This window comes from Camellia sinensis, chromosome 6 (assembly GCF_055761805.1).
Source record: "Camellia sinensis isolate YWXY chromosome 6, ASM5576180v1, whole genome shotgun sequence".
Classification (NCBI taxonomy): Eukaryota; Viridiplantae; Streptophyta; class Magnoliopsida; order Ericales; family Theaceae; genus Camellia; species Camellia sinensis.
The window spans coordinates 55905856-55911855 of NC_138966.1; positions in this window are offsets into that span (position 1 = coordinate 55905856).

The following is a 6000-nucleotide window of genomic DNA, read 5'->3' on the forward strand; positions in this document are numbered from 1 at the left end:
ACCTCCACAAATTGAACCAACTAAGGATTCCACAACAGCGAACGACGTAAAGAATCGACAGTCAATAATAACTTGAACAATATATAACAATTCGTGAGTTTAAATGGACAAATGATATATAACAATTCTGATGATATCAAGATAATAATTCGCTGTCAGTTGATTCAATCTCATGGGCAGTAGTACTCCCATTTTACAAGCTGATGAAAAAAAAAAAAATACTGCCATTTTACAAAGAAATAGAAGAAAATTATTATGTTGTACAGTGATATTTTTCTTTCAAATGTATTCCAAATTTATTAATACAAATTGTGGATACAAACATAGTTCTATTAGTATTTGGTATGTTTAAACATAATTCTATCTTGGAAATAATGTTTGCAATGTTAAAATACGAAACTACACCTAAGTTTTGTACCTTATAGTTTGTATATTTAGTGATATATTTGTCAATTTCCCTAACATTATTCATATGTTTGTGTATTTTTATCATTTATAAAGAAAATCTTCAACAAAAGAAATGTACTTGGTGCTTGTATGGAAAAAACCAATCATGTAGCCACCATGTTTTTGTGCTCAAATCTCGTTCCCTATCGTTGTCTATAACATAAGAAACTAAGCCTTGTCCCTTGCATTTATTTTCTGTAATCATCGGTTAATTATATCTTTTACACATCACTAACTCTAGGAAGTGGGCTTCTCTATCATTTTCTAATAAAAGATATGTTTGACTAACTTTTTTAGAATTTTTTTTGGACACAACTTACATTTTAAAGAACACTAAAAAGATAAAATAATCTTCACACACAAAATATAAAAATAATGTGTTATCAAATTTTTATTTATTTTATCTCTAAAATACAAAAAACTAAAGCCAAAAATAGAAACAATATTAAACATGCCCAAGTTTCTCAGTGTGTACAATTAATTCTATTTATCTTATTTTGTTTTAAAATTGAAATGTAGTTATTGAGTTGTTTTGTTATTTGTGTTTTTATGTTTTTAGTAAAAAAAAATTCTTCATATTTTAGTTTTGTTTTATTTTTAGATTCACCTAAGTTAGATGTACTTAAAAAGTAAAATATTTGTAACACGAAAAATTAAAAACCAAAAACAAGAGCAAATAGACTGATTACAGACTAATTTGTTATGCCTTATTAATAATCAAACAATTAATACATATTCTCTCATATAATTAATATCTGGTCAACCCAAGTTTATTCAATCAGATCAGAAAATTATTAACAAATAGAATTTTTATATAGAAAACACATCCAAAATATTTGGCTTTTAACAAATTTTAAATTATGAGGTACGATTGTGGTGTTAAAAAATTAAAATAAATAAATAAACGCACCCTTTTAATGAGCATCTGGGGATGTAATTTCCATGGCCTTGGTTTAGTAACGACCCTTAAGATCAGAAGTGCCGTGAAAGTGACCTTTGCAAGTAGAGAGGCCATATCGATTTGACACAGCGGAATGTACAGGAACTAGTTATCATTCTAATAGATGAAAGGGGCTCTTGAATCCATGAGAAAAATAGAACTTTGAATCTACATGAAAAAGAAAATATCTTAATATTATTGATTGAATGAATAAAAATTGTCTTTGCCATGAGGCTAATATAATTATTTATAATAAACTAAACCTAATGCTTGTAGGAAAAGTAATTCTAAAATAAACTAGAAAACTTGAATCAACACAAATTAAGAAACCTAAGAGAATAAGAAACTAAAATTCTAAACTATTTAAAATCTTAGTCAAAATCTAATTTTTATATTTTTAGTTTTAATAGTTTATTATTTTAAAATAAATAATAATTTAGGATTGATCTAAAATATAATTAAATTAAAATTATATTAAGATGTTATGAATTACAATAAATAATTAAGGATTTATAATAAATGTGCTCTAAAATATAATTAAATTAAAAAGTTAAGAATTACAATATATAATTAAAATTTTATTATTAATTGTGATTTAATTGAATAAATATTAAATATTAAAAATTATGTGTATGAGATAGGAGACAAAAAAAGAAGATAACAAAAAAAACTAAAAAAAAAAAACTCTTAAGATTTGTGGGTATTACAATCATTTTACGTATATAGTGAACGGAATTACCGGTTGTGCTTTTTGACAATATTTAAGGGGGACTTAATTACTTGTATGTGTTAATAGGTAGACTTATTGTCTAATAGGTCCTATGATAATTATTACGTTTTTCATCGAATACTATTAAAAAACGTTAGTAACTATTAATTTTCTACAAAAATTAAAAAAAAATGTTACAAAAAATGTCACTAATAATAAGTTTTAGTAACAGTTTAAAAAAATCGTCACGAAAAAGGTTATTAATTTTCAACTTTCAACGATGGCTTAAAAAATTTGTCACAAAAAAATCACGAATTGTAAGTTTTGGTGACAATTTGTAAAAACTGTGACAAAAAAAAAAATTCGCAAATTGTCAATTTTTAGAGACATGCGAAAAATCATCACAAAAATTATTTTTAGCGACGATTTTTCTGGGACTTATTATCAATAGGACTTGATCGGAATTAAATTTAATTATTAAGATCTATTAATAATTTATCCAATATTCTTAAGGGTGATTCTATTTATACCACTATTTAATCTCTTTATACCCTCCATCTCATTGCACCACTAAAAAAAAAGCAATTCTCATTACACCCCCCAATATATTACCAAAACTAGTCCTAAATTAACTATTTCATCTCTTTACACCACTAATTTTGGTAACATGGTACTGAACAATTTACATTATTCTAGTGTTATGTTGCCAGAAAAAATATATCTCTCCAGCATTTTTTTGCTATACATTTATAGAGACACTTTCTTCCAAACAATGATTTTTTAATTTGTGGTCGGCCTATTCAGTAATATAGTGGTAATTAATTTGAATTACTCTAGTGCCATATTACCGGACAATATTTTTTTTCCCAACATTTTGTTGCCGTCCAATTAGATGATAACAAGAAATTAATTTGAGCCACTTGTGAAGTGCATGTTCAGTGATACATTGTTATACAAATGGGATTACTCTAGTATTATGTTGCCAAACTACAATAGAGTTATCTAGGCCCCCGTCACTGTACATTGAAAGATTACTTTTTCCTTCAAGCATTTATAAAAAAATTCATAAATCAAACACGCATCCATAAAATCATACATAAAAAGTATCTATAAAATTATTCATAAAAATATCAAGTGTACGAATATCCATAAAGTATCCATAAAATCTGTCATTGTTTGCATCCATCAATCAAACTTGTTATCACAATTCGTCTTGGTAATTTATAGGTAAGTTTTCTCCCTTAATAGAAATAGACATTCATATTTTTTTAGAATTTGTCAACCTCAATCATTCCCCCTTGATCTTCTTGTTGTCTCTATAGTAACCATTTCTTTTACAAACAAGTGTAAATCTTGGTTTTTTGCCATTGCCTCCTGCATCTGACGTCTTATAATAATGACAAATTCAATCTTCTTTCCAATGTTAGAAGCCCATTATCTAATTAATGCTTCACGACTACTAAAAATCTAAACGTCAAATTATTAATAAAACTCAATACAAATTAAAAAAAAATCGTATTCATAAAAAAAATTTAACAAACCTCGTCTGTAATGATTCATGACTAGAGTCCACTAATATTGCAGTACTTGCATTGTTGCAATAAGTACAAGTATAATCATTCTAGGCAAAAATATATAAAAAATATAAAAAAATGAAACTAAAAATGCATGCTAATGAGAAGCTGAACAAATAAATAAATAAATCAGTTTGGGGTTACCGAAAATGTATCTTTTATTCGGTAGTTAGTTATCAGACTTATATTTTTTGTTCGGCAATATGATGTTGGACTATTTATTTTGTTTGATTTCAAACCATCGAACGAAAGTCGAACACCAGTCCAAAAAAACGAAACAAAAAACTTATCAAATAAATAAAAAAACTCACCATTTCACTTTTTTGATAATTCTTCACCACCGTTTCTTCATTCATTACTTTCCTTAATGATCAAAATACTATGATTCTCACTTTTTGAAAAGAGATGTGTAAGAGAAAATAAAATTTAAGAAAGGAAAAGGGGAGTAGGGATTCAAGATCAAGGGGTGTAAGAAGAAAATAAAATATATTTAATTTTAGTGTTTTGTCTTTAAAGGTAATTTCACATATAAAGGAAAAAAAAACACTCATATAAAGGGCGTAAAGAGGTAAAATAATGGTGTAAGTAGAATCACTCGAACAATAATTAATAATTAAATTACTAAGTGTGTGCACTGAGAAATGATGTGCACTGAGGTAAGTAAGTGTGTGGAAATAGAATTTCCCTTTAGTCATCCCTTTTGTCTTATGAACCAAAAAATCCCATTAAAATGGAAATTACCCAAAAGGATAGTCACTTATTGTAGACGCGCCCGCGTGAGGCCTTTGTGCTACAGTTCGGATTCAATTTGTGTCACGGTTCTTAATCTGAACCAAAGAGTCCAAATCCGGCAAATCGTTTTGAGAAACAGATTTTTTTGAAAAAGAAGTGCCAAACATGGACTGCTTTGCCAGATACAGAGTCGCCACCTAAATATTTTATTTTGAGAAATTTAGGAAACCCTGACTCGGTGCCAAAGGCCACGTGTCCGTCATCACCAAAGTTGCCTCGGTTCGGGAGCTTGGGTACGATTGGGGAAGGTCAGCTATGAGCACCCCCTCTCACCCGATCCGAAGATCGGCCTCTACTAACCATGATATCTAGTTTTGAACACGTTATGTGTTCTTATTCCATTTATTAGCCTAGAATTACTTATGTTATGCGCGCAGCAAACAAGTATAGACCAAATCGCCTAAATTGGAACAAAACATTGCATATCCGTTTGTTTGGAAAATGCTTTGGAATTTGCTACTCACAAGTAGGCTAAAATACGGATTTCAATGAGTTATCCCAGCTCAAACAATCCAACCTTCATCCACAGGCATTCAAGCAGTTATATCACATAAGCAGCTAGCCTCATAGTAATCATGCTATTATGGCAACACTCACACTCATGCGGTATGCTAAAGCGTAAAAATACTTACAATGTACTCCGAGCCAAAATAAAAGCTAGTTAGTAATCAATGCATGATCCTAACTCATGTTAAGTGGCTAATGCAACGCATACAGAATGTCACTAGAGTAGGCTCGGCTAGTCTATAAATGACATGTTTAAAATGCACAAGTAGCACGTATTCAAGTTAGATTTGAAATACTTATGCAGTTAGTATGATGCGCCGAGCCTGGTGCATGCAAGACTAATGAATGATGCACGCATGTATAGCATAAGGTATGCTAAAGTAAACATGCCCTAATCTACCATCATAAGCGGGTAAATAAAAGGGAAGAAAGACGTAGGGTTGGAAGATATACACACACTCACGCACACTTATTACACAATTGCCCTCACTCGGAGGGTCCGAAAAAATAATACAATTAACTAACTATCAAGCTAATTAATTATTACAGACAATTCACTAGCTAAGCAAATTAAATAAGCTAATTAAGCAATAAAATCAGCCTCGGGAAGAGGGTCCAATGCAATGCGTGCTCGGTTCTACTCGGAAATCTGCCACCATGCACAAGTCGCCTCTGTTTTCCCTGCTCTGCTCCTCTGAAAATTGTACAAGTCCCAGGATATGCTCTCTGCACACTGTGGAACACCACCGGCTGAGGGGAATGGCCACCGGCCAAGGGAAATGATCACCGGCTACAAAATTGATCCATCGGCCAACAATGATGGCCGGTCGGCACTGAAGATGGCCGGCCGGCCAAATCTTCCTGTAGAATCTGTGTTTGACAGCAGCAGAGGGCAAAACATGGCATGGCAATACATTTCAAGCAAATGTATGCACCAACACATCCCTTATCATGTTTAAGACTCCAAGGGACATGGTCCTTGGTTCTCGGACCGCCAATTGCGCATTTCAATGCGTGATGCCCCAAGAAAC